General features: G+C 44.2%; 1 long non-coding RNA gene across 2 annotated transcripts in view; it reads right to left on the bottom strand.

Moving 5' to 3' along the window:
* LOC138423309 (uncharacterized) overlaps positions 1-10,311 on the bottom strand; it is a 62,478-nt gene extending 52,167 nt beyond the window's left edge. Inside the window, exon 1 of one of the 2 annotated variants that reach the window (XR_011250223.1) lies at positions 10,117-10,311. This is a non-coding gene — a long non-coding RNA (uncharacterized lncRNA). The remainder of the gene's footprint in view (positions 1-10,116) is intronic. The other variant, XR_011250224.1, reaches the window with a different exon arrangement.
* Between the last annotated feature and the right edge of the window lie 2,611 nt (positions 10,312-12,922).

Genomic DNA, 12,922 nt, shown 5'->3' with positions numbered 1-12,922 from the left:
ACAAAGTTCAGGGCCAGAGACATTTAACCAGCACTAGAAATTACCCCTGAAGCATTGTCGGGTATGGTGAGCTCACAAAACTACCTTTGGAGAGTCCTCCCCTCGCAGCAAGTCAATCAACCCAGTAAGGAAGTGATGACACAGAAGAAAGAGAGGTGTTTAAGTAAAACCAGCTCAGTCACAATACCCCAGTCTAAAGAAAAAGAAGAGACAGTTCAAGTGTTATAATCAAGGTCAATACTAACATTTATAGTGCCAGGCACAAGGCTGAGTGCTTAATCTGGACTAGCGTGCAAAGCTCCTGACAAACTTATGAGGAAAATTCTAGTATTAGCCCCATTGAAGAGACAACAAAACCAGAACTTTATAACCTTTGATAAAAGGCAGGACTGAACTCAGACTGTGTCCCTGGATACATCATTCTCATAAAAATTAAAAAAAAAAACAGCTTGGGCTTTGTAATTTACTGTCTATGAAAAGTCCACAGACATTTGATGGAGCAGGGAAATTAACATAGGTTCCAAAATCATATCATCACATTATCTTTCTCTACAGTCATTGGAATCTCTCTAGAAGCCACAGAGCATAAGAAATTTCTAGGAAGTGTATTTTATTTTCCCCATCAAAGGACCTGGCAAATTCTAATGACATTTTACTGGGAATTAGATTTGTCGCTTTCCAGAAAGCAATTATGGTGATCATCCATACTGGCATTTTTCAGTGCTTAATCTCTAGCCTCTCCCCAGTGGTGCTGTGCCCAGGGTATCACACAGATCCAAGATCTCCTGGACCATCTCTGTTTCGGGGTTGGTTGGCAGCCTCTTGCTAACTCCTGCGGTAAAGAGAGATAAACAAACAAGTTGGAAACCATTGGCCACCAAAGAAGCAGTCAACCTCTTGATGACTTAACCATTTCTCAAGAGAGGTCTGAGACCTAATTACTTTTTTCTCTCCAAGCAGAGATTTAATCCCTTTCAAGCATGTGGATTTTTTTACTAGAACCCACAGATCCACCCCAAGCAGCAGAGAAAGGGGACACAGATCCCTCAGTTCATCTTCCAAGAGCACCTTTCTGAAAGGAGCATCACCCTGTAGTTGCAAAAGGTGCGTGATTCATCTTGGCAGCTACATGGTGGATTTGCACATCATTCAGGATGAAGGAGCAGAAGTTGTGGCTTCAGCTTCCTGTCTACCACTTAACAAGCCCTGTGAATAGAGGTGGGTCTATTCAACTATTAGGTTCTTAGATTCTACATTCAGGAAAACAAGGATGATATGACCTTCTTTATAAGGGAGAGACGATTAAAACTGAACGATGAATGCAACCCAAAATCAGGGGGAGCAAACTCTCCAAGAGTGATTAACATCATTACTGGAGCCCTAGGGCCCAATGAAATGCCTGACAAATAGTAGCCTTTCATAGCTGTCTGTACAGCTGCCCATGCTACGTGCCCCCAAACTGCTAAGCACTGGGGCCTCTGAGATGGAAGACGAAGCTTTCTCTTGTCAATTGTTCATTCTATCATGGAGGAGACAGATGTGTAAATGATTATTCAGAGCGATACACTTACTTCTATGGAGACCCCGATTGAGACACGACCTTGGGAAAATATAGTCTTCAAGCCTCTTTTTTGTTTTCTGTACCATGGGGATATAACTGCCTGATCACCTTGAGAAGAAAAAGAAGGATGCCCTGTGTCATCTGTCACCCAGGAGGCGCTCAGTAAATATGGAGAGGTGGGAGGTGAGGAAGACCTCTGGTCCCATTCCAATTGCTCCCTCTGTCCTGGCTTTTTAAGGGAGTTTCTAGAACAAGTGCATGCATATTCCTTGATAAAAATCAAAGGTCATTATAGCAAATGACCTTTGCTAGCCACCTAGGTAAGATCTTCATCAATGTCAGCAGGAAGCACCATACTAGTGATGCCGGTACTGATTCCCCCTACCTCACACCACCAATGTGGAGCCTCTCCTTTGGTCCTTAGCAAACCAGCAGCTAAAAAGTCGGGAAGCAGTAGGGCCAGCCAATTGTTTTGCCAGGAAAATGCTCAATTCTATGTATGATCCCTGGTGGTTCAGATAGTAAAGTATCTGCCATAATGCAGGAGACCAGAGTTCAAACCCTGGGCTGGGAAGATCCCTGGAAAAAGTAATGGCTACCCACTCCAGTATTCTTGCCTGGAGAATCCCATGGACAGAGGAGCCTGGCGGGCTATAGTTCATGGAGTCACAAAGAGTCGGACATGACTGTGGACACAACTGAGCAACTAACACTTTTACTTTCACTAAATGTGATCAGTGAGCAGAAAGAAAAAGCCCTTTGGGAGCCTGAATGAGTTGGGCTATTCAACTCAGCCATTGTCAAACTCTGACCAAGGTCAGGTTAATTAACCCCTGTGAGGGCAACCTCATTGTCAGCATAAACATGAATTGATCACGTGGCTGATGCTCCTAGAATGCAGGGATGTTCAGTATAAGGCAGCTGCCTCCCTACCAACGACTCTCTGAAACACTGATGATGCTAAGGGAGGTTGGGCCGTGATCTGGTATCTCTGGTACAACTTTAAGGAAATCAAATAAAAATTCATCACCAAGATTTAAGGATTTTTTTCATTTCCTCCAAATTCCTAGCATCCAGTCAACACTATTGCCTAGTGGTTTATTAATTAATGTATTTTTCCTTTTTTTTTTTTTTTGAAAGTGAAAGCCGCCGAGTTGTGGCTGACTCTTTGTGACCCTGTGGACTGTACACCGCCAGGCTACTCTGTCCATGGTATTCTCCAGACAAGAACACGGGAGGTTGCCCTTCCTCTCTCCAGGGGATCTTCCCAACCCAGGGATTGAACCTGGATCTCCTGCATTGCAGCTGGATTATTTTTTTATGGAAATACCTGTATGGGTGACACTTGTCAGGATTAGTTTCACTCTTACTAAATTATTCTCCACCAGCCTCTAATCCTGGGCTTCTCTTATCTTCCCAGAACTGCAGAGTCCTCCACCAGCTGCACAAGACAAGGACCGCGACATCACTGGTGATTCGCAGCTCCAGGCAGCCCTCACCGCTCTCCCACATTCATATAGAAGCTATCGATTCTCTTTCCTAAACACATCTCCTCTTTGTACAGTTCGGTAGCATCCAGGGCATTTACTAAACACATGATTCTAGACCAGGAGGATATACTCCTTACATTCTTATAAAGCTCTGAGGGCCCTCACCTTTAGCACAGACTCCTGTTCCAGACCCTGGTACATCCCCTGTCCCCTCAAACAGCCCTTCACCAAACATCCTTTCACCCTTTGGACGTGCAACGGGCAATTGCTTCTCATGCCTCAAACATGTCACACTGAGCCAACACTCTGACTTGGCACACTCAGTCCCTCGGGAAGGATGTGACCTCTTTTATAGCAATTTCTATTCACCCTTCAAGACACAGCAATTGTCACTTTCTCTCAGAAGTCTTCCTGACTTCTCTGGGCAGTGAAATAAACTGTATTTGTCTGATTCATCTCTGTATCAACCAAGCCTGACATGTCATAGCCTGCACGTGTGAGCTCAGTCAGGTCCGATTTTTTTGCCACCCCAGAGACTGTAGCCCACTCATCTGTCCATGGATTTTTCAGTCTTCACATCTATCCCCCTGGATCTTGGTTTCCTTCTTATATTTTCAATGCTTCTCATTCTCCATTCTTCCTGGATCAGTCTTCCTCTACCAGCCATTACATGTTGGTGTTCCTCAAGCTTGGTCATATTTCATTTGAAAATATCATGATCATAATTGTGTCTTGGCCATCCGTCTACTCCCCAGGCAGCATTAACCACTTGCTAGCTGATGCCTCTCGAAGCTCCCTCTCTAGTCTTGCCTGCTTCTCATTACACCCTGGACCTTTCCATTCACAGATGTATTGACAGTCCTGTGGATGGCCTATTTCCCAGAGCCTGAAAACTCAATAGTGCCAAGCTGATTTTACTTTTCTCTCTCTGTGCATGCGTGCTAAGTCACCTCAGTCATGCCTGAGTGCAACCCCATGGATTGTAATCCACCAGGCTCCTCTGTCCATGGGATTTCCCAGGCAAGAATGCAGGAGTGGGTTACCATGCCCTCCTCCAGGGGATCTTCCCAACCTGGGGATCGAACCTGTGTCTCTTGCATCTCCTGCATTGGCAGGTGGGTTCTTTACCACCAGCCCCACCAACCCATCCCTAAATTCTTATTCTATTTCAGTGTTCTCTCATTGACATCCATGCTCAATGTCCAAGTGAGGAACCTAGACATCTTTACTGATCTGCCCATCTGATTAAGCCTCGGGGCCCCTGGGTACTTCTTTTACAATAGTTTTCAAATTTGTTCAGTCTCTCCAATCCATCACCATCCTTCCTCACTCTCTGTCTAGACCATCATCGTTTCTTTCCTGGACTTCTGCAACAAACTCCTATTTTATTTTATCTCTCTGTCTCTAGTCTTTATCCTTGTCATCCATTCTCCGTCTATTAGCCAGGACCATTGCTCTAAAATGCCAAGTTTATCTCACCATTTTTCTATTTGACAGCTTTCAATGTTTCCCCTGCTTGTTTGGGGCAGATGTTCAAAAGCCTCTGTATGGCTCACAAAGAGCTTGACCTGGGTTGTCAACTCTGGGTTTCTGTGTCTTGCACCTGAGAGCCTGCAGCCCTGTTGGGCTTCTCTTAATTCTGCCCTGGGCTCTGCTCTGTGCCTCAGCCTTCTCATCTGTTGTCTCTTCCCAAGCTTCTTTAACTCCTAGCCACCCTTCAGACATCAGCATGCAATGTACTTCTTAGAACATCCCTTCTCTCCTGCCCACTACAAAATGACCAGTCCCACTAAGGGATGTATAAAGTGAATGGAATATGTATTTTTGAACAACTTATTGTATCCTTTTTCTTGAGATCAGCTATAGAATTAATTCAGCAAGACTTTTTCTCAAAAATCAGTCTTTTTCCCCACCAATCTGTTCTCTTGTGATGTATCTTTGCATATCCCTGAGTTTACACACTTAGAAATATACCTGCTTTCTCTTTTAAGCTTATGACAGAATTTCTTCCAACGAGATGCTCTATATTCTATCAGGACTGTAACAATCTTTTCCTATTTCTATTCCCAAAGCTCTGGTTGGAGAACGTACACGTGACTGATCAGAACAGAGGTTTTTTTTGTTTTTTTTTTTAACTTTTATGTCACATTGTCATGGTAAGTGATCATGATCATAATCTGTGCTAGCAGATCCTCTAAGTTATTCTTGTCCTGGCCATACATGCTTTATCCCTTCCACATATATTTTTGAGCTCCTATGAACAGATTTTGAATGGTCCCTCAACTCTTAGTTTTTCCTAAGCTAACTTCCTTTTTTTTTTTTTAAGAAGGTTTCAAACAACCTGCATTTTAGCATCCTACATTTGTTCTGGTTTTTGCAATTCTAGACCCTTGTGCCAAAGCGAGAGCAAATCCCCTAGCCCTTTGATCTTCAGGATCCTTCAGTTATTTTCTTGGTCTCCTTCCATTGTCATTTAGACTAAGTATAGTCGTCTTTGTCCATGAAAGGTAATCTCACTCTTCTTTTCATTAATCCTGGGCCCCTTGGCTGAATGCCTTCTAGTCTTCACCCTTCCTTCTCATACCACGCAGCCCAAAGTTGCACGGCAGCCCAGGCGCTGCCTCCATGGAACTATTGCATCAAAGCCAGGCCCAATCCCCTCTGGTTCAGGAGTTCCCAGCCCTTCCCTCCCTCAGAATACAGTGCGACTCAGGACAGTGCTGTCACCACCAGCTCAGCCTGTTCACCTCAAATTCCATAGTCCTTCTCAACTGGTAAATCACTTTCAAACCTAAGTGCCAACTGTTGGTCACTCTCCTGAGTTTTCGCTCCATATTCCCTCTTTACTTGAAAGCATTGTGTTCTCATTGGTGATTTTGATCTTCAGGTTTGAACCTTTTGATTTAAAAGTTACAGGTGGTTCTACCATTCTTGTTCCCTCCTAAATAGCTCTTTGCAACACCTTGAAATTGGCTTAAGGAAAGCACAGTACCTTGCTCCACCATTTTACTTCTTGAAAGAGGAGAAAGAAGAGCCTAGCATATGTGCACATGCTAAGTCACTTTAGTCATGTTTGACTCTTTGCAGCCTCATGGATTGTAGGCAGCCAGGCTCCTCTGTCCATGGGATTTCCCAGGCAGGAATACCAGAGTGGGTTGCCATTTCCTTCTCCAGGGGATCTCCCCAGCCCAGGGATCGAACATGCATCTCTGAAGTCTCCTGCCTTAGCAGGTGACTTCTTTACCACTTATGCACCTGGGAAGCCCCTAGGAAGCACAGGAAACTATATTCAATATCTTGATATAGCTTATACTGGGAAATAATGTGGGAGACCCCAGTTTGAGTCCTGGGCCAGGAAGATCCTCTGGAGAAGGGATAGGCTACCCACTCCAGTATTCTTGGGCTTCCCTAGTGGCTCAGCTGGTAAAGAATCTGGCTGCAATCTGGGAGACTTGGATTCGATCCCTGAGTTGGAAAGATCACTTGGAGCTACCCATTCCAGTATTCTGGCCTGGCCTGGAGAATTCCATGAACTGTATAGGCCATTGGGTCGCAAAGAGTCGGACATGCCTGAGCGACTTTCACTCACTCATATATATACATATATATACAATATATATTTGTGTGTGTGTGTATGAATAACTTTGTTGTACACGTGAAGTAACACAACATTGTAAGCCAATTATATTCCAGGAAAAAGAAAAACAAAATGAAACAAAATCTGCCCCCCACAAAATAAAAATAATAAAATATTTTAAAAAGAGAGAGAAGAAAGGCTAAGAAATGCATCTATGCTCTGTCCCCCATGACAACACAGTGTTTTCATGTCTTACTCAGCGATAATGCCTGCCTGTCTTTCCAAATTACATTGGGTTTTCCAGTTAATGTTTTAAAATAAATGTTATTGTATCTGCTTTTAAAGTAAAAGTAGAAAAAAATATATATAAGAGCCAGCATATGATAGTAAAATGAGCGTGAATCTGATGTTAGGTAGTTTGGGTGTGTTTCCTCTCCTGTGGTTTGTTGAGCTCACTTTTGTTTGTTCCCTGTGCCAGCATCCTCATCAGTGAAATGGGTAGGAAATACAAGCCCAGTCTGTTGTGAAGGAAAAAGTGAAAATGATTCCAGAAGTTCTCTATATACTTGGAAGTTCTATGTAAATCAATCCGATTTTCTTCAGAAATCTTGGAAAAGTCAAGCATCTGAGTTTTAGAACTTTTTATACATTGATATCTGTATCAGGAAAGAAATGGCTACCCACTCCAGTGTGCTTGCCTAGAGAATCTCATGGACAGATGAGCCTGGAAGGCTACAGTCCATGGGGTTGCAAAGGAGTCAGACACAACTTAGCAAATAACAACAACACAATAACAGCAACATACATTGACATAGAGGCAAGTTCTGAACAGTTTATTTTTTTAACTAAAAATGAAGAGGAGATTTGGTTAAGAGAAAATGAGATTTCAAATATGTTATAATAAGAGATGATGTTTTTATTTTCTTTTAGCAGGCAATTTAGCATTTTTAAAGTTAGTCATCAGGAATTATACATTTAGCTGGTGAGTGTTATGAGCAGAATTTATCAGGGGAATTGGAGGAATTCTACAGCAAGAATACTGTCCTCTGACAGCTCAGAGTGGAGCTGGAGATATCATCCCCACATCAAAACAGAAGGTCTAGGTTGAAATCAAGATACAATTTGTGAGTGTCCAGAGAGTGCTGAGGAATGGAGAGTGAGATGTGGAGCATCAAGGAAGACTTCCTGGAGGAGGTGTGATTCCATCTAGGCCATGGGGAGCCTAGAAAGATCACCCTAAAAATGCATACAGGCATTCTTTTTTTAATTTAAATTTAATTCTAAAATAATTTGAAATAGAACATCAATTTAAAATGAAATTTAAATTAAAATTTAAGGAGAACACTGCATGAAAACTTTTGTTCTCCTTCTTACTCTCCCTTGCATCTTGGCCCTAAAAACTCTTTGGCACTTGGCAGCCTTCTAGCCTTGGGTAGGGGTCATCTTCACCACCACCCTTGCCCCAGCTTATCCAGGTGGTCACCCAGAGTCGCGGCGGCAGTCATCACCTCATCAAACCAGCCTTCACACTGTTCTGTGGTTGATGGCTACGTCTCACCCTGTGGGCCTCCTCTGCCCTCCCTCATCCTTAATACAACCTTTTTGTTTTACATTCAATGACCATTTCCTGCTCTGTGCCCCCCTCTCCCTTCCTTCCGTGAGTGTAGGCCCTTCCCGGGACCCTAGGGGAACACATCTCTGCATCTTCTCTGGTCACGAAGGCCACACAGAGATGCCTGTTTCCTCTCTAGCTTCTTTATTCAGTGAGCTTAAGAAAGCTGGGGTAGGCTGAACCAGGAATTCCCTTGGTTTTAACACAAAATATGGTCAGTGTAAATGGCCTATTTGTCCTGGCTAAATGGCTGTCCCCTGGGATAGCTGAAAATGCTCTTTTAGGCTGGCTAACAACTCCAAGCCCCTGGGCCCCCTGGGTTCCCGGTAGGCGGATGGTGGGAGTCCATTAGCCGCCTCACCTCCTTCCCTTTCTGGTCTCACCTGGACCCTTTTCACCTGTTCTGGGGCCTCCTAGTCTCAAGAGGTCCATGCCTGCTTCTGCCTGGGCCCCAGCAAAAATGGGGAAGTTCAAGCAATTGCCAGCCTTCATCCAATGAGCCTTGCCTAATAGAATGTGAGGAAGGTTTGGTGTGAGTCCTCCAAAGGGGGAAAAGGAATAAAAAGGGATGTATGTAATAGAGTGGGAGAGACAGAGAAAGAATAAACATCGGGCACCTTTGGCTTAGCATCTTGACAAAATATGTAACTCCAACAGGTGATACGGGATTTCCCTGGTGGCTCAAATGGCGAAGAATCAGCCTGCTAATGCAGGAGATCCTGGCTTGATCCCTGAGTTGAGAAGATGCCCTGAGGGAGGGAAAGGCTCCCCACTCCAGTATCCTTGCCTGGAGAACTCCATTGGACAGAGGAGCCTGGTGGGCTACAGTCTATGGGGTCAGAAAGAGTTAGTCACGACTGAGCGGCAAGCAACAGGTGATCTGACCTGTCAGAACTTGAGCTTCCTCAGGCCTTCCCTGGTGGTCCACAGGCTAGGACTCTGCACTTCCACGGCAGGGAACAGGGGTTCGATCCCTGGCTGGGAGCTAAGATCCTACACGCTTCACAGCCAGGTTGGTGTGGAGTGGGCATCCTAGCCTACACGCTGCAGCAATGCTGGAAGGACACCAGCTGATGGGAGTGATGCCCCTGGGGAAGCATGCAAACGTGGCACCTAATGCGACGGTCACTGATGTCACCTTAAGCAGCTCAGGTACCTTGAGAAGCTGAAATGCCTGATTCTATTACCCACATTCATATGAGGGGACGATCTCATTTCTCACTTTTGTTAGAAGTGGTGTCTCTGGTGTTTATCTTCTGTGAACTTTCCAGAATTAAATGGCTTGAGTGTACAGTTAGACCACTTTTTTCATGTTAAATGTAATGATGTGCAGAAAAGAGGAAATTCGTTTTAACAGGACAAGTGAGCCTGTTTATAGTGACCACCCTTAACAATATTAAGTCATTTCCCTGTGTGATAAAGAAATAACAGGAGAACTGAGCCAATTCATGGGGTAGATTTTTATCCTGGGAGAGTAGCAATAAACCCTGGTCCTCCTTTTATCAAAGCCTGTTCAATTTAAAGAACTAACTGCAGTTCACAGGAACTGAATTTGCTTATTGATTAATCCATACCTACATAGTATTTGTTACTATATGTTACCATCATGTTAAGATATAATTTTCTCCAAACTGTATGAGTCTAGTCATTTAAAATATAACAATTAGGTAATTATAGTCAGAAGAATTCATTGAAATTGGAGTATAGGTAAACAAAAGGGTTCACTACTGCTTAGTCATTAAAATTCTACAAATAAAATATGAAAAGAAAAAATAAAAGACCAAACACAATCCACACCCTTCCTGTTATTCCTCCCATATTTTTTTTTTTCCTTGTGAGTCAGATGCCCTATGTCTGGGGAATAGTTATTTCTTACCTCGTTGATCAAGGTGGAACAGGTTGTGGGGGAGCCAAGTGTCCACCTGGGAGAGGGTCACAGTCCCCAGAGCAGACGGTGTGGTTCCATCACCTGTAATTGTCATCAGAAAACTAACTTGAAGCTGCGAGATTGGACATCATTTATTGGATAAGAGGAAGGAAGAGAGAAACATTAAAACAAAAGGTGACAATCTTTAAAAAAGACCACATAACAGATACATCTCCGTAACTGCTCTGTAACTATCTGCAAATCGGTACTGCTTGGAGTCTGAGACACAGAGAGGGGATGGGGCAAAGCCACTGTTGACAAATTCTTCAGTGAAACAGGAAAAGACGGGTTGAAGGTTCTCTGTCTGTGTGGGGGTGGTGCAGGTGGAGGGCACAGCGGAGAGAAGGTAGAGTTTCAACTTCAGTTGAAAAACACAGGCCACGTGAGCTCTCTGCAGACCAGCTGATTCCCTGCAGTGAACTCACCAGGGAGAAGGGATTTGGAGATGAGATCTCATTACTAATTTTGTTAAAAACCCACCTGTGAACACAGCAAAAGAAATAGTCCCTGGGACCGGGGGTTGGGAAGGGCAGGGTGGGGTTGGCTCTGTGCTCAGGTGTGGACAGCCCTTAACCTAATCAGCTGTTTGACTTCAGGGCTCCTGATAAACTGTAAGGAGTTCTCCCACGGAGAATGAATGCAAGTGAATGAATGCAGATGAAGCTACAAACCCAACCACGAGGCTGCTGATGGCCACCTCATTTCAGCTCCCGAAACTGATGTGGGTGATTAGCAAGCAAATGATAACAAGTGATAAAACAGAGTTGTATTGTGTTGACCAAAACCATCATTCATGTTTTTTGTAACATCTTATGGCCTAGTGGCTCAGACGGTAAAGAATCTACTCACAATGTGGGAAACCTGGGTTTGATCCCTGGGTTGGGAAGATCCCATGAAGGAGGAAATGGCTACCCACTCCACTATTCTTGCCTGGAGCAGAGGAGCCTGGTGGGCTACTGTCCATGGGGTCATAAAGAGTCGGACATGACTAAGTGACTAACACTTTCACTCTCATGGAAAAACTCAAATGGACTTTTTGGCCAACCCAATATCTAACCCCTATCTAAAGAGGCAAAAAAGTTTTCTATGGCTGACTGTATGTATACACAGGGTCACACATCTGTTATACCTTTCCGTGAATTAAATTTATTGACTCAGTGTTTTCTGAACAGGCCAGGGGCTTCTGACTTCAGGTGAGGCTTGATCAAGAGGCTCAATCATGTCCCCAGGAATCTGGGTCTTCTGGGTCTCTTTGTTCTGTGTCCTTGGATGGCCGGGCATCCTCAGGCCGTATGGCATGGCTCCTGGGAAGCCCCTCGCTCTCCCTTCACCATAGCAAATGCTGCTTAGTCCTGCTCCACAGTTTACCACATCTCCATCCAAAGAAAACTGGTCTTCTTCAGTGAGGCCTTCTGGAAAGCAGCTTCCAAGATGGGTCACGTGGGTTATCCCTCCCTTATATTTTACTTCCTACAACATAGCGCTTCCTGTTATGATGGAAGTGGGCTCTGTGTTTGTACAGAATTATGTCTTGGTTCACACCTTGGCCAACAACTGGAACGTTCTTTCTTTGTGACTTCCTTTTTATTCCTGTCTGTGTTCTATTTTGTTCTGATCTCTCACTCCATGCCACCAAACCTTGGCAACCACTGATCTTTCTATCATCTCCATAGTCTTGCCTTTTCTAGAATGTCAGATAGTTGGAACCATCCAGGATTTAGCCTTTTCAGGTTGGCTTCCTTCACCGAGAAATATGCATTCGCAGTTTCTCCATGTCTTTTCAAGGCTTGATAGCTCATTTCTTTTCATTGACAAATAATATTCCAGTGTACAGATGTACCATGGTTTTATTTATCCATTAACCTATTGAAGGACAGCTTGATTGCTTCTAGCTTTTAGCAGTGATCAATAAAGCAAAAATAAGAAAGTGTGTGTGCTTAGTCTTGTCCAACTCTTGTGACCTCATGGACTGTAGCCCTCAAGGCTCCTCTGTCCAAAGGATTTTCCAGGCAAGAATAGTGGAGCAGGTTTCCATTTCCTTCTCCAGGGGACAGTGATCAATGAACCTGCTATAAACATTGGTGTGCAGATTTTTATGTAGCCATGAATTTTTAACTTCCTCTTTTTTTTTTTAATTCAGCCCAAATGCCTAGGGGTTGGGAGGGGAGCTCCAGGAAGTGTGGCCTGCTTCTCTCTGGCTGGAAGCGGGCATTGCCACTGTGCTCCCAGAGTACCTGGTACCTCTCTTGCTATGCTGCTCATGAGACCGCATTGGACGGCTTTCCTGCCAGCCGCCCCAGCTAGACTGTAGGCTCAGAACTAGAGGGTCTGTTCGGTTCTGCTTGAAAAGCACCCATGTTAAGTGGTCAAGATATATTTGTTGGTCTGAACTTTAAGCCAGACTTGAGTTCCTGGAGTTAATTCCAGCATTTTCTTTTAAGTGCCGCTGGTATAGTGGTATCATGCAAGATTCCCATTCTTGTGAGTTTAGGGGAGTTTGGGGTTCCCTTGTGGTTCAGCTGGTAAAGAATTCACTTGAAGTGCAGGAGATCTGGGTTTGATCCCTGGGTTCAGAAGGAAATGGCTACCCACTCCAGTATTCTGGCCTGGAGAACTCCATGGACTGTATAGTCCATGGGGTCACAAAGAGTCGGATGTGACTTCACTTCATTCCAAAGTGGCACTAGTGGTAAAGAACCCACCTGCCAATGCAAGAGATGTGAGAGATGAGGGTTTTGTTCTGTCTCTGGATCAG

Source organism: Ovis canadensis, chromosome 18 (assembly GCF_042477335.2).
Source record: "Ovis canadensis isolate MfBH-ARS-UI-01 breed Bighorn chromosome 18, ARS-UI_OviCan_v2, whole genome shotgun sequence".
NCBI lineage: Eukaryota > Metazoa > Chordata > Mammalia > Artiodactyla > Bovidae > Ovis > Ovis canadensis.
Note: the sequence above shows the minus strand (reverse complement) of the source record. Positions and strands in the feature narration are given on the sequence as shown.